This window comes from Mustela nigripes, chromosome 9 (genome assembly GCF_022355385.1).
Source record: "Mustela nigripes isolate SB6536 chromosome 9, MUSNIG.SB6536, whole genome shotgun sequence".
NCBI lineage: Eukaryota > Metazoa > Chordata > Mammalia > Carnivora > Mustelidae > Mustela > Mustela nigripes.
This window is the reverse complement of record NC_081565.1, coordinates 49873157-49898560: the sequence shown is the minus strand read 5'-3', so window position 1 is coordinate 49898560 and position 25404 is coordinate 49873157. Positions and strand designations below refer to the sequence as shown.

At 41.7% G+C, this 25404-nt stretch overlaps 1 protein-coding gene across 1 annotated transcript in view; it reads left to right on the top strand.

Moving 5' to 3' along the window:
- ADAMTSL1 (ADAMTS like 1) overlaps nt 1–25404 on the top strand; it is a 381590-nt gene that overhangs the window by 5845 nt on the left and 350341 nt on the right. The gene's annotated exons all lie outside the window — the stretch shown is intronic.

Genomic DNA, 25404 nt, shown 5'->3' with positions numbered 1-25404 from the left:
CTGGGGTCCTGGGATTGAGTCCCTCCTGGGGCTCCCTGATCATTGGGGAGCCTGCTTCTCCTTCTGCCTCTCTCTCTCTCTCTCTTTTGAATAAATAAATAAAATCTTTAAAAAAAAGGTTTAGAAGATGGTAAAGTACAAATAGGTGAACATCCATTTTACCTGTGAGACATTTCAGTAATTCTGGCTTGGGTAAGACCAAGTCAACAACCTAATAAATTCTAAAGAGAGGACAAATATTTTGTTTCTCTCTCTTTTTTCTTTCTTAAACATGTACATCCATACAATGGACAAAAAGTGAATAACAATCCCTTTTACTCCTGATAAATAGAATGAATGTTACATATTTCATGTCTTTTATAATCCGTTTGGTTATCAAATATTTCTCCTTTTATGAAATATTTCTCCTTTTATGAAATTTGCCCTCAGGAAGAAAATCCTATTTGGCACACTCTTATAAAACTGGAAGGTAGCCATAAAGTCTCAGTTTAGCAGAGATAATGCTATGGATTCACCAAGTCATTTGTTTTTATGACTGGACACAAAAATAAACTGCATTTTTCATCCTTTTCCATGATTGGATGGTGCGATGTGATTGAGTTTTAGTCAGTGGAATGGAGTTAGATGTGACAGGTAGCAGTTCTAGAACGTACGTCTGCCATGTCATCCACCCAGCACTCTGCATTCTGTCTCTCTTTACCTGCCTGCTGGATGCAGAAACGCCAACAGAAAACTTCAAGGCCTTAGGGAATGACAGAGCCACCAAGTAGAAGGTCTGGGTCCCTGAATGACTTCCTGGAGCAGAGCCCCAGACCTGAACATTCGATTACCCACTACCAAGAAATAAACCTTTGTAAACCTTTGTTTACCTTTGAGGAAAGGTGTTGCTTGTTATACTGGAAATCTCAAAATTAAAAATTAAAATTAAAATGTGCTGGAAATTTAGATGTCATGCATACTAATACTCACTTATAAGTCAGGCTTAATTCCACTCTCCATTTATTATATGGAAAAATTGAAATGAGAAGATGCCATGTCATCTTCATGATGGTTTAATCTTTGTGGTGCATAACTCACTACATACCCCCTGAGTCCAGAGCATGCTCTAAGTATACAATAAGTTGCACACCACAAAGACTACAGGACAAACAGGGAAATGGGGCCATGCTCCTTTTTCAAAGAGAATCAAGGAATTAGTGGCACAGTAAGAAATGGGGAAAAGAACGAGGAGTGGCAGGGCTGTGGTAAATGGTCAGAATCTCTGGAGCAGAACAAGACCAACCATCCCAGCCAAGGACATAGAACCCTCCAGACCAAAGGGAAGGCCAACAAAACAGAAAGAGATAAGGAGAAGCAGAAACCGAGGCATCCACCAAGTTGCTCTCCAGACAGAATGTCAGTAGATGAAGGAGTGAACAAGTGACAGGAAGGGGAACAGACACATAAACGTGAAACTCCCAGATATTTCACACAGCAACATCCAAAGGGAAATGTCTATCTTGAGTAAACCTAGTCACAGCTATCTCTAATACATTTTTTTGCAGCTGTCTCAGGTGTCGTGAAAAAGCACTGGTTTTAGAGTGTAACTATCCGGGCTGTAACATGGGTAGATCACCTCTGTGATCTTGCTCTAGTCACAGAACTCACTCCCGCTCTGCTCCTCATCTGGGTCTTATGATTGCCCATCCCACCTAACTCTCCCGGATGTCGGGAGAGAGAAAGGTGGCATTAAATGTTGAGGTGTTTTGTAAACTCTATAGAGTACTCTAAAATTTCAAGTGATTACATTCATTCGTGGCATTTATCTGTCACCAACTGTATACTCAACACAGAGCCAGGGTCCATGGAAGATAAAGACAGTTCTTGCAATGAGGAAGGAGCTTGGTAGTTCAATGGACATTTTGTTGTAGTTATTTTTAAAAATTTTCACAAGCACTCTTCTGTAGGGAATGGTTCTCTGATGGGCATGACTATTTTCAGTTGCCCAACAAACTGGCTTGTCTTATAAGGAACTCTTCTGTACCTGTGTAGACCCTATCTGTTTAATCCTACCCATGTATCAATGTAAATTACAGCTTCCCACAGATTATTAATGTGTATTATCTTTATGGATATTATCAGACAGTACTTGGCTTCAGACATTAAAATTTGTTTCCAATTTCCACAGTTCAGAATATCAGTTTGTGTCGCAGAACACACTAGAACATTTTTTAGTTAAGACAAATTCCTCAGGGAAAAACTTTCCTCGAAACAAATTCTTATCATTGTGAGAATTACCATTAATTAGGGGTGACCAGCAGCGAGGGCGTTTTCATCTGCCCCAATACGACTGGGGATCACTTTGGCAGACTTTGATCTGATGCAGTTTCTGTTACATTGTGCTTATTTTATAACAGCCAAAAGATCCGTGTAAAAAACAAGCATATTCCATTTGGGATCTTATCTCTGTCAGTCCTATTGCTTTAGTAGTTATATCTACCTGAGTCCCGAGATTTTTCTCTACAATTCTTATTGAAATAAATTAATTATAATAAAACCAGAAAGGCCTGGTGCATGCAAAGGGGGACAGTTGAAATAAAGGGAATAGCAGAAAAATCACATGTGGGAGCATAGACCATTTATAATATAGGAGATTTATTCCACTTCTGAGGCAAGAAATTGCAAGACTCTAATAGTTTCACCACCTGTGAATTATTTGGGTGCACTTCATAAGCGGGTTCTTTCTTCTATTTGTTTAAAGAAATAAGTGGTATGTTCGCCAATTCTACACTACATTAATTTTCACAGAGTTTCCATTTTCATCTTCATTGCTTTTTCAGATTTTTTTCCAAAGCTTCTGCCATTCTCCAACTAAAGCTTTGGGTATTTTCCCCTTCAATTTTTGTCCAGGGACTTTCTCTAAGTCAATTCAGTCTGTTGGCATAAATGTTGGGACAGAAGAGGGAAAGAGTATGATAACCTAAGACATCCTGACATCAATTCCAAGAGCACTAAAGAATTGAGACAGGAAATTATGAGCAACCTATAATAAATTCAAACTGTCCAATAAAATAAATAGACCTCACTTGGTTCCCATCTTAAGGTATAGGAGGATGTCTAGTTTCTGAGCCGGCTCAGCCGCCTCGTCTCAGTCCCCATATGAAGTGTGTGGGGGTATTGTGCAAATGTTGTACTTGATCCGCATACCCAGAAATGAAAAAGTAAATGGAAACAATAAGAACCCTTACTGTTCAGGTGCCAGAATGAGATTTCGGGGAAAGGGTTTTTTTTTTAGTTTGTTTTTTTGTTTTGTTTTTTCTTGTTTTTAATAGTTTGTATTTTCATTCTAGTTGTTACAACCATTTGTCATTGAAACCAAATATAATTTCCCTGATGGGCCACGTGCTTTTATTCTGACGTTGTTGCTTGTAACCAGTCCGAGGTAACAAACATGCTTTGATATTACTATTAACAAAGAGAGTTTCACTGATACTTGGATCCCCAGGGCATAAATTCACAGCATTTTAGAACGGAAAGAAATCTCTGAGATGGCATACAATGTGACCTTAACTAACTGGGATCTGTTTGAAGGCAGGCATTTGGTTTTATTTTGTATTGGATATAATTATATCCCCCACACCAGACAAAGAGTTTGATTTATACAAAGTGTTCATGAATAAATGAATTAATCACCTAACCCAGTGCTTTCAGTTTGCCACTAATCAGATGTAAAATATAAATGTTTACAAAGAGATTTGAGACATATTTGCCAGGAAAACCTAGTAGTTAGGATCCAGATCCCGGAATCTGGATCTCTTTCCTTTGAGTCTGTACTCCCTCGTTTTTGTTTTGCGTTTATAGAGAGAGCTTAAGGTGCGGGGGAGGGAGAGGAGGGCAGAGAAAGGAAGAGAGGGAACCTGAGCACAGCTCCAAGCCCAGTGCAGGGCTCCTGGCAGGGCTCCATCTCATGACCCTAAAATCATGACCTGAGCCTAAATCAAGAGTCAGATGCTTAACCAACTGAGCCAGTCAGAGGCCCCGAGTCTGTACTACTTTGAAAAAACAGTTCGTTCTCTTTCTGTTATGTCTTCTGGGACCTTTAAATAAGAGCCAGCCAAGCTGGCCTTGGTAGAGAGGGGTAGAAATGTTGAAATGTCATATGCAGAAGAAACCAGGGAATCCATGAAGCTGCCGGAAAATCATCCTGAGTAAAAACTCAAGGATCATCGTTGGTTTATAAACATGAAGATAACCTATCAAGAAAGTGGGGGGCGGGGGGGATTAGGGTCTATAAAATTTGTCGCTGGCCCTAAACCTGTGTCGTATCAATAGAGCTTGTTTATCTTGCTTTCCATATCAACGAAAAATGTGAAAAACATGGTGAAGTCTATGGGGAAATAATTTCACGTGGGACCTCGCTCGTAGTAAGTAACCAAGAAATGTTAGTCCCCTCCCTTCCCTCGGTGCAAATTAGCATATTCAATGAGAGCCTGGGTACACTGTGTGGAACAAAATAGACATGGTTCTAAAGACAGGTCTTTCCACATAAAATGTCAGAAAGGATTGAGAAGGGGAGCAGGGAGACAGGAATTAATTGGCCATTGGTTTTATGTTGCTGTCATGGTATTATTTTCTTTAAACTGTGTATTTAACTATCGCTGATGTAAGGGGATCTCTGCCTAAAGAAATAGACACATTAATTCATTATTTATTGTGATTCAAGAAAGAATGTGTAGGAAAAATTCTAAAACTCTCAAGATTTATATTTAAGCTCGCTTCTTCGAGTTCTGCTTTCTTTTATTTTCTGGAATCCTCTTTTTTAGTCATACTGACATAAGCTTAATGCAGCTATTACTTTGTCTCTGTGTTTATTGATACGTTAAACACCTGTCTTCTCCACATTAGAAGTACGCTTAAAGCAGGCTCTCGTTCAAGGGAGTAAAAAGCCAATCAGTGGCACACAGAACACTAATGATAGTAGATTTTTTTCCTCAAGAGGTTTAGCATCCTCTGCGGAAACCATTTGTATGCAGGAACTTTATGAATCTTCAGGTATCACGCTGGTAACCAGCCGGCAAGGAGGGGTTCTGATTTCCTGTTACTTCTGTTGTGTCCCTGTTTCCAGCCCCAATGTGTCTGAATCCAACAGCCCTTCTGATCCCAGATGGTTCCCCCTTGGCTAAGTTCAATTTGGTGGAGGTGGGACTCACATCAGTGGGACTTTTTTGCCTCCAGATTCCAGGATCTCGATTTTAAGGAACCCCATCCAGTGCTCTGTGTCCATTTTGAAGTTCTAGATCACTGAAAACAATGGTACCCAGACTTTGGGATTTCATAGACAATTAAAATTTCAAAAGTAAATGAAGATGTGTTTGCAGGAAGGTAGGCAGTATAGGAAACAAATGCAACATTTCTATTTCTTTTTTATTTTGTTAAGGACATCAATAAAATAAAGCGTGATCACACTTACTTTCGTAAATGAAGAGAGTGCTTGCTTCAGGGTGAGAAACACTTGACACATATCTAACACTCATAATAATCTTGGACTGCTTACACTTATTTCCCCCCATGTTCCAGGTAAGGCAACGGGGCACAGAGAGTTCATTCTTGTTAGTAGCAGCAAAGTGCCAATTCGAACTCAGGCAGAGTTCATTCCTGTACTCACTCCTCCAGGCTGTCTCAGTGGTGCAAGAAATGAACAGGTACTTGGAATAAGCCAGAAGTTCCAAGTACAGAGTTTCAGAAGAAAATCTAACTAAACCCGTTTAGCTTCACGGAAATCGAACCAGTGTCCTGCTGTATCTTTTCTAACTCTTCACACCAGTGAAAGCTTTCTAATGGCCTGGCCTGCTGTGTGCCACACACTTTCCTTGGGACATGAAGATAAAAAAGACCCAGTCATACCACCAGCACCCCTCTCCCCAGAAAACTCACAGCTTCTAGACAAAGTTTTAAAATGATAAAACGGAGGCTGAGCGGAGGATAGAAGTCCTGCAGTGGCACAAAGAAGGAAACTGGAAGGAAGCAAGAAGCAGACATGCACCGCCTGTCCTTCCCTAGGCTCCGTGCGAGGCAGACAGGAACTCAGCTCTGAAGGTCAATGAGAGGACATGAAAGAAGGACTTCAAGGGATGCCTGAGTGTTTCACTCAGTTAAGCATCCGACTCTTGATTTGGACTCAGAACATGGTCTCTGGGACTGAGCCCCGTGTTGGATCCAGGCTCAGTGAAGAGTCCGCTTGGGATTCTCTCTCTCCCTTTGCCCCTCACGCCACTCCTGCTCTCTAGATCAATAGATCGATAGATAGATAAATAAATAAAATCTTAAAAAGAAAGGGGGGATATCTAAAGTGAGTATTAAGGGATCGGGGAAGTTCACCAGGCAGACACAAGAAGGAAAGGGAGCCATTTCAGGCAGAGGGACCTGCCTGGGCAGAGGCCCAAGGGAAGGAAGAGGGAGTAAATTCACATGGCTCCCATCACCAGCTCCTGCGGGTGATGCTCCCTAGAGGCCAGGGCCGGGAGCAGTGACCCAAGTTTGTGCTTTAGGAAGACAGTAGTGGCGGCCACATGGAGGAGACAGGTCTGGCCCAAAGGACTGCAGAAGACTGATGCTTCTCTCCTGGAGAGAGGCCCATGAAGGCAGCAGCAATGGTAGAAAAGGAGAGAATGAAACTGTGACCTCCCCTTGCCTTACATCTTGAGGCCTCAGAGGCTCTTAAGGCCCCAGCTATGTTCCAAGTCTCTTTGGGTCCCCCCACTGAGCACACAGCCCATAGCCTCACACTGAGTAAGTGCTTAAAAGCATGCTGAATGAATGTGGGAAAGAGTGAACTGTTTTATTCAAGACCTCCCTGCTTTCAGAACTCTGGCCTGGTTTGTCAGAGATTTTTTTCCCTCCCAGATTGTGGAAGTCCTTCCAAAGCAGCAAATGGTATCCTATCCTGAAACCTTAAGAATGTTCCATCACTCTTTCAGGAAGAATTGAAATGTAGGCCCAGCCTCTCTGCAGAAATGGCTCCCAACCCTTGAGCTCTCAGTGTACCTTTGCCAATAAGTAGAGCCCATTTCAAAAGGGGCACTCATGGCTTTTGGAAAGCACTGTGGCCTCACGTAGCACAGAGTTCATAGGGCATCACTTGTGTACCTTGGGTGATTACTGTAGTTAGAGATGGCAGTATTTCCCTGGGCCTTGGTACTTACTTGTTTTCTCACAAAATAGTGCCCCATTCCCCTCTTCAGATTCACGTCACAATGATGAGCCCCCCTGGGAAGCCAGCAACTGCCTTTGCCCTAATTCTTGGAGCTCCCCGCTTTATCAAATATGGGCCTCACACATGGAGCTCTCTTTGGAAGCAGGTGAAACTCCAAAAATAGGGACAGCATTAAGGATGAACATTTAAGTTACCTGCCCTGATTAAATACGGATTGTGGTCTTCAGAAAATGAGCCATATCTGAAATTCATAAACTCCTCTTTTCCTACCAAAAACACAATGTGACTGAAGAAAAATAACCCACAAATTTTATTTTAAAAAGTATGAGTTCCATGTCACATAAATTCTTGATTTTTTTTTTATGTGAATCCAATTGCTACAGTGTCGGATTTTTAATCAGGCACTGGAATCCTGTGGGACGGTGATTTCTTCTGGTTATGAGGAGTCTCCTGTGTGCACACAGCTCTCTTCTCAGTATTAGTACAAAACTGATTATAGCTTGCCCTCACCTCATAAAGTAGATTTGCTTTGGAAGAGCATCAAACAGGTATTTGTTTTAAATCAAATGCCCCTCTGACTTTCTATTTTGTTCATCTACTTTGATGAACAAAGCTTTTGCTTTGTCCTCCTTTCAAAACTGACTGCAAACAACATAAAAATCTCTTCAGATTTAGCAAAGGGAAAAAGAGGGACTTTCAGTCTCCTCCGAGGTGCCAATACTGTGCTGTTTGTTGACATATCTTACCTCAAAGAAGCCTCACCACTACCCATTTCACAGATAAGAAATCCGAGGGCAAAACGCTAAAGAGTGGTTTGAATTCCTCAGCTTTTGGTGTATGTGTATTCAATTCTTATAGCAAACAAATCTTATTAAAATCTGCAGTTCAGACTATTTTCCATGTTGTTGGAACTCTGTTTTTTTGGACTCTGTCAGCAGAAGCCTCCCCAACGTGCCGAGTGATTTCCAATTCCAGAACCAAGTTCATTAGAGTTCATTGCCTGTACCGTATTTCATCGATCCTAAGATACACAATTCTTTTCTGATTTTAGAAACTAAGTTGCGTCTCATAATTGCTAGCAGTGAATAGTTTCACAAGTGGCTTCTTTATTCTAAATGGGACATAAAATAATCACGTGACTTCAAGTGATATCATGTCGGATGCGATGGACTATTCTGTCAGGGTCTTTCCAATAGTTAACTGATGGGAGCCAACCTAGGCTGGAGATTCAGACGCAGAAATAGGATTATGGACCCCTCCCTCCCCTCCTTCCTCTGTTCACCACCTATTCACCAAAGACAGAGAATTCCTGTCTTAGTTGCCGGGCTAAGGGCTAAGGACGGGAGAGTTTGTGTATTGAGCGAGCTCATTTCGATTCTATTCCATACCCAAGACAGCCGCCTCCTGGCTAGGTCCTCCTTCTTAATGGATATCAGCCTCCGCATTCTTCTCTGGAAGCGATCTGCTGCAAGGCAATAGTATTTCCCAATGTTTGGTCCCTATCAGAAGCAGCTGAGTGCTTGTTAAAGTTATGAAGGTCCAGACTCCTTCTCCTTCCGTGAGCCTGGGCTCCCGTGTACTTTATTGACTCTCCAGGTGATTCTGAAATACACCAGTTTGAGACAACTGGTGTCTTTGTGAACAGCAGGAACTCTTGGGCCAGATGGCTTGGTTTCAAATCCTGGTTCCACCAGCATGACCTTTCTGGGTTTTTTTTTCCCCCGGTGTCTCAATTTCCTTGTCCACGAAACAGCGACCAGCAGTAGCATCTACTCCAGAGGATCATCGTGATGTTTAAGAAAACAGTTCATGCACCACATTTAGCACAATACCTCAAACGTATAGCAAATACCCAGGAAACATCGGCAGTGAGGACTGCTTTCTTCCCACAGGCTGAACTTCCTCTATCTCACTCCCAGAAACTATTCTCATCTTTTCCTGCATTCAAGGCAACCGACAGCTTTGTGTCTCCCGTGTGAGCGCAAAGAAAGAGGCTGAGAAAAAAACTGGGATTCCTCTTAGTTGGGGGGTGGGAGTGAGGAAGCCCCCAGAAGCCAGGAAATCTAACACAGAAAAGAGATTAAGGTGGATTCCAGAAAGTCATCCTGCAAATTCACTCATATTTGCTTGTCTAATTCAGGATCCTAACCCTTCTCTACCTCAAAGTCACCATAGGAACTTGGAACTAAAAACGGCTGGGCAGGGACGCCTGGGTGGCTCAGTTGATTAAGCGGCTGCCTTCGGCTCAGGTCGTGATCCCGGGGTCTTGGGATCGAGTCCCGCATCGCACTCCTTGCTCGGCGGGGAGCCTGCTTCCCCCTCTGCCTCTGCCTGCCTCTCTGTCTACCTGTGCTCGCTCACTCTCTCTCCCTTTGACTCTGACAAATAAATAAATTAAAAAAAAAATTAAAATCAGGAAACCTGTTCACTCCCACAGCATGAAGTTTCTCTTAAAAAAAAAAAAACGGCTGGGCAGCCTGCTGCCTCCTCCCCTAAGAGTTTGGATTTCACTGGTCTGGAGAGACACTGAGACACTGGCAATTTTTTCTCGAGTTCCCAGATCATTTAAATATGTAGCCAGAGTTGATAACCTCTGACCAATTGAATATTTTAAAGGTTCTCAACACCTCGCACCTGTTAGGGGATTTGTCTGGGATCTTTGAAGATGCTTTGGGGCTCCTGAGTGGCTCAGTCAGTTCAGTGTCTGCCTTCAGCCCAGGTCATGATCATGGAGTCCTGCGATTAAGCCTCACATTAGGGAGGTGATTATGATGCATAATGTGAAAACGGGTATCCTGTTATGTTACACAGATTGCATGGAGGGACCCGGAACTCTCCTGGGTGAAAGGACGTAGTGTAATCTGAAGGGTCATCTACCAGCCATTTGGATGCATAAACTATTCAAAAATAGGAACCATAAATATTTTATACAAGATAGAAATTAGAACCTTTCTGAGTCCAATTTAAAGAAAACAAATAAGGCAGATACTCTAAGGATAGCTCATATTTTGCATATACTAGTCACCTCATTTTTAATTTTCTTTATTTTCCTTTTTCTGGAGATCCACTATGTTAGATTCAGCATTTGGTCTTATTTCCATTGCTCTCTTGACAGCCAAGTTTAACTCTCGTCTGGATGACTTACCCATCCTTTTCTGACTTAATTAGACATGAAGATTCGAAATTCCTCTTAAATGTTGGGGAAGTGGGTGTATGGTGGATTTCTTCCTAGTCGTTTAGACAGCTACTTTTTATCCACCAACTCTCATCATTCCCTTTTTCCTAAGATGCCCACAAACCTTCTGAGCCTCATTGAAGTATTGTGGGGATCAAATGAATTGTGTATGGACTTTGAGACTATAAAACTCCAATCACAGCATGCCGTGATTGAGAGCCTTCCCTGGCTTAGCTGTCAGCCTCCTCAAGGACCAATCCCTCACCTAGAACTCAAGGCCCCATCCCAGACCACCAGTCCAGCCTTACCAACAGCTGCTTTGACTCACTGAAAGCCATGCTACAGAGGATCTGAACTGGAAGCTGGCTGACACATGGGTTATGTGTCATGTAGATGATGGTAAGACAGGTCTGATTCAGGCTACGAGTCAATGGAATGGGAAAGAGGGAACAGAAAGGAGATACACCGCCAAAGTAAAACATGTAGTACAAGCAATTGTGTGTGTGTGTGTGTGTACATGGGTAGGGTCAGATAAAGTGGAGCATGGAGAGGTTGGAGGGAGGGGAAATGTTGTTTAGAAATGTTGTTAGGGATGCCTGGGTGGCTCATTCAGTTAAGCGTCTGCCTTGGGCTCAGGTCACGATCCCAGGGTCCTGAGATCAAGTCCCATATTGGGCTTCTTGCTCAGCAGGGAGCCTGCTTCTCTCTCTCTGACCCTCCCTCTGCTCATGCTCTCTCTCTCTGATAAATAAATAAAATTTTTAAACATAATAAAAAAATAAATGGTAATTAATTTTTAAAAAAGAAATCATCCTCAATAATAAAAACAGAAATAATTGGTACTAGATGTCCCCCCAAAATGAAACGCTTATATAGTTAATTGTATTAAAAGAAAGGAATGGAGGACTGAGATACTGAGTTTGATTTTGGACGTGTTGACAAGGCATCCAGGCTAAGTGGAAATAGAGTCCTGGAGATTAAGGTAAAGGGGTTTTTGTGTAGCATCTACAAAGAGAAGACAGTTCAAGGGAGGGAAAGTGGGTGAGATCAACTGCAGAGGAGACAGGAAAGAACCTTGAGGATTCCAGCATTTACTAGTGAGGATGAGTAAGAAAAGACAGGGGAGGAACAGGCCAGTAGTCGCTGCCAGAGAAGCCAGGGGAGCATATCCCCCAGCAAGGTCTGAGAGAAGGCCAGGGGATGTGGTGAATTACGGGATCCTGATGAATTTCAGAGGAGCCCATGTCACTCAAGCTGTGGGGCAGAAGCCCAATCGCACAGCGTTAAGGAATTTGGGGGTATTGAGGAAGTGGGTGCAGTGGACATGGATTAGCCTTTCAAGAAGTTTAGAAGTGAAAGGGAAGGAGGCAGGAGACAGTTGAACTCTCACCACGGACACAGTGGAAAGGAAAGGCAGAAAACAAAAAGCGGGAGCTGTGAGATAAAAGTGAGCTTGGTTTTAATAAAAAGGAGAGAAAGCGCTTTAGTCTTATGGCTCAAAGAATGCTGATAGCAGCCGTGTGTGAAATTGATTTCTGAGGCCCGGCAGCAGAGACAGGGAGGCTGTGAGGCAAATAGGGTAGTAAACCATGATTTAGCACCTTCACTTTCTGTGCTTATTACAAAACAGGCTTTAAAAAAGATGCCTGTGGTGCGTCTCAACAATCTTGATATTGTCTGTGGCCAAGATCCATTTTAATATATTCCTGAGGCATTTTAGCCATTAGAACATTACTTTAGACAGCCATCTATTAACTTTTCACATTGCTAAACATGGTTAATGCCATACATAGACATAGTATTTCTACTGGTAAGTAATATGGAATGGTGTTGAAGGAGAAAGAATTATTCTTGCTGTAAACCAAAAGATGACAGGCTCAAAATGCTTGTGCATTGAGAGAGGAAAAAAAAAAAAGTTTAACAGACTCTCAGAGAAACAGTGTTTGCTCTTGCTTTATTAAGCCTTGCAGGTCAGAGAGGGGCTCACCAAAATCACAAAATAAAGTATTGTGTCCCATATGCAAATAAACCTTTCATAAGTGGATTTGCTAAGGGCTTCTTGACACTCTCATTTAATTTACAATTGAATGGAAGAGTGTATCATTTCCCATATGTGTAATACTGAATGACCGTCTTCAATTATGATTTTAAAATGCTAACAGGACAGGGAATTTAGCCAGCTGAAAACAATAAATACCTTTCAGGAACTTGACCTGGAGATAGGAAGAGACAACTGGCATTCATGTCTCTGATTCAATATTATTTTCAATCTCAATGCAAGTAGGTCTGTACCATTTACAGATAATAAGGACAAATTAAAATGGATGAAGACAAATCCTTTTAGAAAACAAAGTCTTTCTTACAGTGACTTAAAATAAGGAACTTCTGCAATCCATTTACTATGCACAATATGAAAGAAAAATCACAGGTTATTATGCTTATAAAATAAATGATTGCTTAACTAGAGAATGCTCATCCTGAGTCCCAAATAGAGAGTCTCTGTTTCAAGAATTAGTTACTTTGTTATAAAACAATTCTTATAGCTGAACTAGTAGGATCATCTCCACTTGAATTTCCTTTAGCAGTTGTACTGGTCAACACTTTGATACTTAAGCCCTTTTGTTTTAAAAATAATTTTGACAACAACTCTATGCATTAAATCGAGCAAATGTTCATGTCTCATTTTACAGGTTGGAAAATTGATTCGGATATCTGCTTTAATGAGATAGTCTAATTTCGAATCACAGAAGTTCTTCAGGTTAGACATGCCTTAGAAAGTGGTCAAAATTTCTTCTCAAGTAATCGGCTTCAACTGTGGTACAGAGAGCTAAGTTGCCTAAAATACTACAATGGTAAAGTCAAAGCATGTCCAAAGTAGCACAATGGCCAAGTCCTGAATCCCAGCCTGTGGTTCTCTTTAGATTTGCCATCAGTATTCTTCACATCCGTCCTCTGAACTATTTTGAAATTGAAAGGACTCACCAAAAAAATCAGTTAAACACTGAACACCCAGTGAACATCATCATCTTCATCAAGCCCTGTGTTAGACATTGGCTGGTGGGGCGGGGGTAGGGGCAGGGGTGGGGTGGTGAGGCTCAATATCACACACCCCCTACCTTCAAGAGTTCATTTCCGTATTTCATCTCTATTAATTTCCTTTAAACATAAGAGCTCTATGATTTCAATGTTTAGATTGATTTTGACATGGAATCTAATGGAAATAGATTCTCCCCAGTCCAGAACCCTTACTTTAAAAACTTGTATCAAAACCTGCTTCTGTCAAATCATGTTTCCTGATTAATTCTGGTCAACAATACATTTTTCTGGGATCTATGGTTATCTGTAGTGTGCTAAGGTTTGCCTTTATGAAAATCTGATTTAATAAATAGACTTTACTTTATTCTATAGTTAAAAGCCTATGCCTTTAATTCAGGACCTCCTCACCCACTCTTCCGCACTCCCTCCTCCTCCTAGCAGGCTCCTGTCCACAGCACACTGCTTCCCCAGGTCCAGCAGGAGGGCCCCAAAATATGTGTACTCAGGGATGAGGGTTTTTGGGACTTGGGTGAGGCCAGATGAAGGCAAGATTTGACAGGTTAATCATCTTTCAGCTTTACACATTCTGGATAAATTTAAAGTTGGCTTCAAGAGACATATGAGTCAGCAGAAATGTGATTGTCTTTTTTTTTTTTTCTATGAGTCACATTCATTTTTTTTCTCTTCCATTTCTTTGCCTATCTGTAGCTTTTGTACGTGTGTGTGTACATATATATGTATATATACATATATATGTATGTATTTCCTCCTCTGTCTTTAAAGTATCTGAATGCATATGAATGAGAGCAAAAGCTGACAGCCGTTATGAATTAGATGCTCAACTACAACTTGTCCCAGCCTGTCTTGTGTTAAGTATTCATTCAACGAATATGCACTGAGACCGATTACATATCCGGTGTGCTGGGAACACAAAGGCATATTCATCTTTGTCAGAGCCCTTAAGAAACACACAATCCCTTCCTGGGGATGGATGTGTAAACAAGTCACTACAGCACAGTGGCTGATAAATGCTAAAACAGGCACGTGTATAAAGTCCTAGCAACATGCTCCAATGAACACAGCAAAGGCTGTGATTGATCCTACTGGAGACCAGAGAACGTTTCACTGGAAGATGGCACCGGAGCTGCATCTCCAAGCAGGATCAGGCATGCACATGCTGGAGAAAGTAAAAAGATGTGAGGAAGATGGACAGGAGGGAGGTCAAGGCCATAGCAGGACCACGAATAGAATATCAGAGATCCCAAGCAGCTCGTCTGATAGAGCAACAGTGCCCATCCCTGGAGTGCAGAGGGCACAGGTGATCAGGGACAGCATCCCTGAGTCCAGCATGTTGATTTAGGGTCAGGTTAGGAAGGGTGTTGTCTGTCGCACTAATAATTTGTCCCTTTTCTTATACCCAATGGTCCTTAACCCTATCTGGAGAATCCAATGAAAGCTATGAATCCTCTTTCTGGAAGTATGATAATAACACACATATGCCCAAAATACAGTTTCTGAGTCCTCATAGCACATCTGGAATCCATTACTGGATGCCACCAGCTGTAGACATGGAACTCTAGAAAGTCTCTTAGCAGGGAGTAAACAGTCTAGCTCTGTCTTCTAGAAAGATAACTGGCAGCTATGCGGAGGACAGACTGGAGGGAGGGTGATCAAAAACTCAGTTGAGAAGCCTATTGCAACATGCCAACCATGAGGCCCTAGAACCAGAATGAAGACAGTGCAAGGGAGGATAGGGAGAGTAGGAATGGAGGGAAAGGCATTTCAGGATTGGAACTGATAAGGCCTGGTGTCTGATTCAAGGTAAGAAAGAGCATGTTGAGCATCAAATATTTTGTTATTGTTTGTTTTTCTCTTCTCCCACTAAATTATAAATTTTCTGAAAGGTGTTGCTGCACCAGACTGGACCTGGGAGTGAGGGGAAGCAGAGACATAAGCATTTAGGATGAAGACTTAATATTCATGGAAAAAACAAGTCGCTCCACCAACCAAGAGGGAAAGGGTCAATGGGACAGTATACTCTGGGCCGATGGACAGTTGCTAGTAGGTACTGAGAATCAGCTGAAATTATTGAAATTATAATCTGGATGGCAGACAATCATATCAGAGCAACAAGTCAACTTGCCAGTTGTCATCTGTAGGCCTTACTTACAGGAGTTCCTGGCCTCAGAGCATCTAGGGGGTTATAGATGCAGAAGAAATCTGTTGACTATCAACATGGGACTATATCAAGCAATGACAATGCTTCTGGTATCCTGGCACACTTGGTTGGTTTGCTTTACGTTGGCTATGGAAAACTATTGTCAGGACCTTAAATAGCCCCTCAATTTGATTTACTTTCAAACAGCAAAACTTGTGAAACTATTGCAGTTATTCAAGCTGCTATCTCTAGGTATAGGTTAAAACCAGAGGGGAATGTTATCTATTGAAGATGCAGAGAGGTGGTAGCTGAGAAAATTGTTGCTTTTTAAAACATGTGTCTGCGTTACAGATGTAGCGCTTTTGACAAAATTCATTTCCTGTGTGAAGGGTGGGGGTGGCACATACGTGAACTGGAGAAAAGAAGTCTTAGAATTTGATACCACTTGGAAATTTTAAGTAACTGGAGCTTTCTCTGCCCCCATCTCTGTTCACCTTCTCTTATCCCCCTAACCCCACCCCATGCTTATGCCATGCCCAATGTATGTTGTTGAGAAACAAATGACAAGTAAACAAGTAATCTAGGACTTGAAACAGAACATACTTCCAAAGCCTTCACTGTCTGTTAGATATTTGTCCAAATGTCTTACACTTTCTTCTAAATGATGTGTATAATAATTTCACTGACCACTGAGATAGCTCAAAAAAGCAAACACAATCTCTACCCTCAAAGAATTGAATCTAATTGGGAAGATAACTGGGGCATCAAATGATAATCCTGAAGAGCTACAATGTCTTGTTTTAAATGTAGCTCATTCTATACTAGCTCTTGCAAATGGAATATCAACTAATTGTAGATGAAGCAGGATATTGAGGTAGTGCAGAGCTTATCATTGTCTTACCTTTTCTGGATACAGGGAATTGAATGCAAGCAAAAGCAGAAACAAGAATGTAGAAAAGAAGAAAATATAGAATAGTGGGTCAAGGAGAATGTTTTAGATTTCAATCCCAAACATTCATCCCACAACGTACAAATGCCACTTAAGAGAGAAATCACCTGACACAAGCACAGGAAGAGAACCTAAATTACACCCCAAGCCCTGTGAAGCTTCCTTCAGAAAATTGAGGTAGCACATTTTTTTTCCCCCTTGGCCCAGATGACTCCATGGTCAGCGCCAGGAGAGTCAAGGAAGTTCTAAAATCAGAGCATTGATAGTGGCAGGAAGTTTACTGCTGATTTTTTTTTTTTTTTTTTTTTTTTTTTGTAGCTTCTCTATTATCAGCTACAGTTTGAGTTTTTGTCCAGGAGCCTCCAAGTCATATTAACTTCTTAACTTTCCAGTTTTCTCAGCGAGTCACAAAGTGAGCCTTTTCTCTGTCAGGAATTCTTTCTCCATGATTCCAAACCCCAACATGTGCTTTCCAGAGCCTCAGATGTTTCGTTAGTTCTACAGATGTTTTGTAAATGCATTCCAGCAGAATTTGCCAGGGCTGCAGAGGGAATCTAAGGCTGATGGGAGTCACAGTTTGGACAGGGCTCGCGTTAGATGAGATGGAACTTCTAACTGGCTCACCAGGAAGTCAGGAATTCACGAGAAGAGCGGAGAAGGAATTTCATTTCAGGGGGTGTTTCAGACATGCCCGTTTTGGGGAGTGGAGGGGTGCGGAAGCCCCTGGAGATGTTTCTTCACTGTTTTCCTTGGTGCTTGGCCTGCATATTATTTTCCACTGGGGATTTTTATTTTCTAAGTATAGAAAAAGGAGCAACCAAGATGAGCAGCTTCATTTTCAGAACTCCAGGTAAAGCGGCTTTTTCACACTTGTGACATACTATAAAGGCTCTGAAATATCCCTCCAAGAGAAAAGGGCCAAGAATGTGATGACCATTGACACAAATATGGAAATAAGTGGTTTTAAAAAAAAAATACTTTACTTATTTTAGAGTGAGAGCTCAAGCTGGGGAGGAGCAGAGGAAGAGGGACAAGCAGATTCCACACTGAGTGTGAAGCCAGAGACGGGTCTCAATCTCACAACCCAGGGATGGTGACCTGAGCTGAAATCAAGAGTCAGACGCGTAACTGACAGAGCCACCCAGGCGCCCCAGAAATAAATGATTTTTTAAAACTGCTACAGTTTGTACAGAATACAATTCTCCTATTGTCCAGTTTTCCTTTGTGAAAAAAATGGAGTTACTCATCTCAGCCTTCTGCTCCTAATTGTGCAACCCCCAGCTTCAGGAGCAAACTATTAAATTAAAGCAAATTGCTACAGTGGAAAAAGAAAACCAGACTGACAGGGTCTTTCTAGTAGAAAATATCTTTATGCACATATATGATCTGGAAGATCATATTTTAGAAGACATATATATGTATGTGAATATACATACACGTGTATGTACATATACAGCATACATACCTGTTTATGTATACCCTACATATACACGTACATGGGTTGTCATCCGAACTTAGAGTTTGGAGTCTTCCATCGGAAAGAATGCGTAATAATATTTATATTAATATTCTATCAGCATTAAAACAAATTAGAGTATTTCTATTTGCTAAGTTTATGTTTTTAAAATACTAGAAACTGGGATGCCTGGGTGGCCCAGTGGGTTAAGTCTCTGTCTTCAGCTCAGGTCATGATCTCAGGGTCCTGAGATCGAGCCCTGCGTCAGGCTCTCTGCTTGGCTTCTCCCTCTGCCACTCTGCCTATTTGTAATCTCTGCCTATCAAATAAATAAAATCTTTAAAAACAAAATTTTTTTAAAAAGTTCACCATCTTAAAAAAAAATACTAGAAACTGACAGCAAGAGAATATTTTACTATGCTTTTCCTCGAGATAAGCTGACTCAAAATACTTAATGACCAGTTGCAAATTTCCTGAATACTGATCTTTGCTCACATCAGCAATTATTGATTTTAATTCAGCTGGCTGTGAAATTGTATTCTGGTGGACCGCTCCAAAATGCCCAGAGGTTTCTCAGCAGTTTTTTAGATGAGCTGTAATCCAGCCTTGTCCTTGGAAAGAATACCAAAAAAATCAAGTTACCATAGCTCTGAAATGAAAATCTTACTGAAGCATTTGACATCGAGCAGAGTCAGGTTTTTGTTTCCTAAAAAGTAAGGAAGTTCTCTTAATTCCATCTTCAAGTTGTTATTCCCACTTTGAGAAAGAATTCTGAGTATGAAATGATTTTTTTAAAAGATTTATTTATTGGGGGGGTGACAGGGAGAGGGAAAGATTCTTTTTTTCTTTTAATTTTTTATTTATTTGAGAGAGACAGACAGAGAGCACAAGCAGGGGGAGGGGCAAAGGAGAAGCCAGAACTCGGTCCCAGGACCCTGAGATAATGACCTGAGCTGAAGGCAGACACTTAACTGACTGAGCCACCCAGGCACCCTGAGACCCTGAGAGCGAGTCTTAAGCAGATTCTGTGCTGAGCTCAGAGCCCAATGTGGGGCTTGAACCCATGACCCAGAGATCACAGTCTGAACCAAAACCTAGAGTCAGCCACTCAACCGACTGTGCCACCCAGGTGCCCCCAAATAATTTTTTTTAAAGAAAGCAGCATTAGTTTTTGTCATGCTATATAAAAAGAAAATATGTACTGAGAAATGCTGTTTAAAATGGAAAGAAAGGTCAATATTTGAAGCTAGGCAGAAGAAAATGTTGTCAGATAACAGGTGTGTAAAACCTCACTCAACCAGGTGCTAACCCTGTAACTTGTCTGGGGAGGGATGTGTCTATTTGTGGCAGAAATTAAATAATTCACACCAGCATGTCAGAAAGGACATCCAGCACTCCACATATGTTCTCATGGTTAACCTTCACTATCACCCTAGTCAAGGAAGTATCAATGTCCCCCTTCTGCAGATGAAGAAAAGGCTCAAAGAGCTCTGACAATGTGCCCAAGGCAAGTTGACTAATCCGTGACCAGTAAAGTCAGTCTGCGACCCACAGCCGATCCCTTTCTCCTACATGACCAGGTTAGGTTGTTCAACCTCTCTGAGCCTCTATTTTCTTGTTAGTAAAATAAAGTGGGGGGGGGGGGGGATCCAACCTGACTATGGCTCATTATAAGGGTTAAATACGATAATTTGGGGGAGATCCCAGCATACTGCCTAGCGCATGGGTACTTACAAAATCCCAGCATTTGGGCCTCACCAGCAACCCTCCAGGCTCAGGTGTGCTTAGGTGCCCTGACGGGAATGAGAAAGGGGTATGCTAGGGCGCATGCGTGAACAGGTGCTGCGGAAGAGAAAAGGTACCCCAAAGTCCTTCTGAGGTCTGCATAGCTTTGACGCCGTGTTACAGAACGGACTTTTCTCCTCGGTAGCAAGGGACAGGCTTCATGCGGTGGCCTCTGAAAGCCCATGCACTCTGTCACTGGCAGTTCATCATCTCCCCCAGCAGCGCAGCTGTGATAAGAACCAGATGACCCAAATTTCCTAAGCAAAGCCAGCAGCAGATATCTGGGAACGCGCATGCCTCAGTATCCACACGCTCTGCTCTCTACGAAAAGTACAGTGGAAAGCTAAGGGACTTTTACAAGAGCCCAGTTACAGCTTAACATCTGTAAGCTCCCAAATCAGGGAATCACAGCCCCTCCCACATGAAGTTGGTGGCAGAACCAGGATTCCAGATTGCTAAAGAAGCCAAAGATTAGGTAAGATTTATGGAGACCTGATAGGTGGAGGAGTGTTACAGGTGGAACCTGCGGGTTCATTTTCAAAGCTTGGGACAGGGACAGGCGGTGTCTGCGTGTAGGTTTCTCCGCTTGGCATGAGCTCGCCACGGAAAAATGGTCCTCTCATTACCAGGGGGTTGGCCCTCTTTTTAATTTAGAGGGACGCCCACATCCGGTTCGTGCAGTCACATGCACAGCTCCAGATGGCGTAAGTGAGATGCCGGGTTGGAGGAGAGGAAAACCAGAGACTCAGGTGCCTTTGGGCTGATCTTGAAATAGTAAGAATGTCTCACTGTGTCCTCCCGGTAACCCATTTGGCTACATTTGAAGATCTGTTGGGGTTTGAAAAGCAGTTTGCTTAGGAATGTAACTTCATCCATTCTGTGACTTCCATTTTACAAAAACCTATCATCCGTTCCCTCAGCACCTTCTTCCATTTATGCTGATTTCCAGATAGCTCTACCTCTTGTTTCAGCATTTGGAAAAAATATTTTCCAAGGCCTCTGTATAGGTAATGAATAGAACTCCAGAGTCTTTCTGTTGTTAATTTGTGCTTCACCCTACAACATTTTTCACAAGTCCTGCATAACCAGGCTTCTGGATAAAGTGGTCCATAGGAGGTCATCCTAAGAGTCAGTGTCGAAGGTTCGGGGGCAGTGAGAGCGCAGGGAACTCTCACTTCACATGATTACTCCAAGTGCTTAACTCCTTGTAGCTGTCAGGCTTAATTAACATGGTTCACCTGACACTTGGTTACTGATTTCAGAGCAATTGACTCAAACCAACCACAAAACCATCAGGTGAAAACCACATTTAGGTAAATCAGCAATAGCGGGGAAATGATGCCATCCCAAGATTGAGGGATTTAAGGAAGCTATTCAGATCTTCTAATATTTTGGGGTAAATCGGCTGGGGAAACAGTGGTCTTATGCACAGATAGTAATAGTTGCCATTTCATTCTTGGTTATTTTGTAGTAAACGCTCACCAACTCATCTGACACTGTTGCTGAGATTCCCTGCAGTGGGGTCAAGGGTGATCTCTTGGTCACTGTGCTTGAGAGCATCCATGACCTGGTTTCTGAGATGCTGAGATTGCAATGCTACATTTATGTGACAGAAATCAAATTGGAAAGCATTGACTTTGGTATATTTTAAAAGCTTAGACTTTTGTTTTCAGAAGCAATCATCATTGCTTCTAGGCAACTCATCATCTAGTCTTTATTTTTTCTGCCTCAATTTCTCTTGCTACATGCAATTCAATGTTAACACTTTAAAAAAAAAAAAAATGCTGTTGTGGAGAAAAGGAATGTATATCCCTGAACAAGAGAGAGTAAGCTCCAGTCCCATCTGGACCAGGCACAAAATTGTTTATACTGAAGACCCTCTTAAAAACTGAAATAAGCAAATGCTGGTAGGTCTTAAATGACCTGCAAGGCATTGCTGCATTGACGTTTCTGGTCATAAGTACTGCGCGCTAACCGATTGCGCCACTGGAGCTCCGATGTTTCTGGTCATAGATGTAAAAATCTAGCAGGTTAAGAGCAGGAAAATCACGTTACTTTCTAACATTAAACATGGATTCAGTTGACATGAATTACGTTTATTCCATTTGATAAAAGACAACTTGGAGATTGTTCTAGCTTGAGAAACAGGCCCATGGCTTACTTCTGGGTTCCCATGTGATGGCTCTCAGAGCAATGTGGGCACTTCGTGTGTCTAGTTGTGCCAAGACTTGCACCTGTAACGAGATAAGATTTAGTCAACACAGCGTTACCTGAGAGCCATTTGGGTGCTGCTTTAGACAAGGAACATTAGAAACAAACAAACAAAAACAAAAAACAAGCAACTTCGGCACAAACATTGAAACAATTTGTTTCTCTAGAAAGGCAAAATCTCAACTATACATTTTTTCCCAAAATATCTTACCCCAAGAGCAGCCAGAGGGAAACCTCCCAAGGATTTGGCATTCTAGTGTTCTTATCTCACATGGAAATGGGATTCACATGTGAATGCTGCATGGGGCTGGGGTTTTTTGTGGGTTTTTTTGGTTTTGTTTTGTTTTTGTTTTTGTTTTTTTTCAGTTGTAATGGTTGGATAGTATCGTAATTTGTGATCACTCATCTTACTTATTTTAATTGTTTCATGAATCCTAGCATTTGTGATGTTGGTTTTCCTCTCAGATTTATTTAATTTGAATAAAATGAGGGACATTGCATCGGACAAATGTATGTTTGTCACACGAGGAGTCACGGCATCCAGCAAATACCACAGCTCTCGACAGAACTCCTTCCAGTCCCACAGAGCAAACTAAAAGGGAGCCAGAGGATGTACAATAAACTCGCTAAAAATCTGAGGCATGAATTTAATGGGCATATGGACAATGTATAGTTCATTGCCAAAGAGTCTTTTCTCCCTCAGTATATAATTAGGCTCTGGAAACTGGGTGCCCCATATTGCCTTGATTAGAAATTTATTTTATTAATCCTAAAAACCAGGCTTTGGAGCTCAGTTAAATACTTCCTTTAGAAAAAACAAACTTTGGGGTAACCAGTGTGTTTCTGTTACTCATTCTATCCCACATTTTGTAGGGTCCTCAAACTACTGACAAATCATGCCATGAGGCAAATGCAATGTGGCAGGTGGCTGGGAGGTTCTGCTGTGGGAACATCTGGGTTTACAGAGAGATGATGACTTAGGAGTAGAATGTTGCAGGTAACCCTGCAGGAAAAAACACTAGTACCTTCCCCGAGCACCTCCTACAACCTTTCAGAGTGCATATGTGTTTATAAATGATGGTAGCAATAAATAATGGAAATAAAATTGACAAATGCTTATATCATGTTAATTTAAGTCCTATTAACTTCTAAAGAATATATGTATTTTTTTGTGATAAAATGTATAAAATTGACCATTTTAGTCATGTTTAGGTCTACTGTTCAGTGACATTAAGGATGTTCACATTGCTGTACAACCATCACCACCATCCATCTCCAGGTTTCTCTCCATTTTCCCAAACTGTAACCATGGACACATTAAAAGAGAATTGCCCATTCTTCCCATGCCCCTCCCCTTGCCCCTTCCCATGCCCCTCCTACTCGCCGAGACTTTCTGTCTCTATGGATCTGACTACTCGGGATGCCTCACAGAGTTTTTATCCTTTTCGTCTTTTCATGTCTGGCTTATTTCTCTTATCATGATGTCTTCAAGGTTCACCCATGTTCCAAATGGATTTTAAGGTGGAGTATTGTTCTGTTGTGTGTATCTGTCACCTCTGAGTTATCCCATCATCCACTGATGGGCACTCGGGTTGTTTTCAACCTTATGTGATTTTTTTTTTAAAGATTTTATTTATTTATTTGACAGATGCAGATCACAAGCAGGCAGAGTGGCAGGCAGAGAGAGAGGTGGGGAAGCAGGCTCTCCGGTGAGCAGAGAGCCTGATGCGGGGCTCGATCCCAGGGCCCTGGGATCATGACCTGAGCCGAAGGCAGAGGCTTTAACCCACTGAGACACTCAGGTGCCCCATTATGTGATTTTTTTTTTAATATGTTAACTTGTTTTAATTCTGACAATCTTAGTCTTTATGCTCCTTATTTTCTGATCAGAAACGGAAGCGTTAAGAGATCACAGCGGAGAAACTCTGGAGACAGGATTCTGCTCCAGGCTGAGTAGATCCTTCAGTCCATGCTCCTAACCAATATGCTAGCCTAGGATGGCCCTTTACAAATGATTTATGAATCTAAATAAATAAATAAAGCTCGCATTAGTTAGGTAAGCCTTGATCCAACACTCTGAGGTGAGGTTTCTGACGTCACTCATCCAGGTTTTAAAAGCTCCAAGGAGTCATCAGTTTGACAACAGAACCCCACAGCTCTGATCTATAAAGAAGCCCATTACTGCAAAATAAACCATTTCCTGAGAGGCTAGAGAATGTTCTTTTCTTTTTCAGCAGTCCCTCCTTTTTGGATGATAATACCTTGACTAGACCTAGGTAGGCCATGAGAAGAAGATTAAAAAAGTAAAAATAACCATAACATCAATAACAAGAGGAGTTCCCACTTGCAGACCTACTATGTGCCAGTCGCCTTAATTACATTATCTCAGGTTCCCCCAATGCTTCATAAGAGGTGAGCCTCCTGTTACCGCCATGTCCCTTCCTTCCACAGTATTGCACGCCACCTGTGTGCTCTCTTCAAAGGGAAACCTGAAGATGAAATGGTCATTTTGCCTAACATGTTTATTTTCCTTACGGTTTGTTTTTTCCCAAATTTAAATAGTTTTGAAATTGTTCTGTTTTCTATAAATATGTTCTTGATTGATAGGAGAAGATACCGTCTTTAATGTGTGGATATCATCTTTAATTTACTCGGTGGAATAATTTGGCCCCAGTTTATATTAGCTATTTGTAGAACCATTGCTATGGATTCAGTCATGGCCCGCACTGTGATTCATATCTTGAAGTCCTAAGGCCCCACGGGGTGGTATATGGAGATGAGGCCTTCGGGAGGTAATGAGTTTAGACGAGGCCATGAAAGTGGGGCTGGGATTAGTGTCCTTAGAATAATGGACACCACAGAGCAAGCTCTTTCTCCTCTTTCTCTCTTTCTCTCTCTCATACAAAGCAGAGGCCATGTGAGTGCACAGTGAGAAGGTTGCCTTCTGCAACCCAAGGGGAAAGTTCTCACCAGGAGGCACCCATGCCATCACCCTGTTCTCTGACTTTCAGCTTCCAGAACTATGAGAAAATACGTTTTTATTGTTTAAGCCACCCAGTCTGGTATTCTGTGATGGCAGCTTAAGCTGATTTATACAACTATGTACGCAACTATATTGACATTCTCAATTTATAATAATGGGCAATATTTATTAGTGTTTACTCTGAAACTAGTCTTAGGCTAGATGCATTTAACTAATCTTCTTATATAATATGTCTGTGTGTATGTGCCCATAGAGGTATGGTTATAATATTATGCCCATTTTATGGAAAGGGAAATTATAGCATAGGTAGGTGGCAGTTTAATTGTTCAAGGACACATAGTAAAAACAGAATCCATACCCAACCCAGGCAGTTTCTAACTCCAGAGCCTATTCTATTAACTATGACATAAATTTTATCTTTGACTCTTAGGAGAAAAGTAAGGCTCAACATGGAGAACA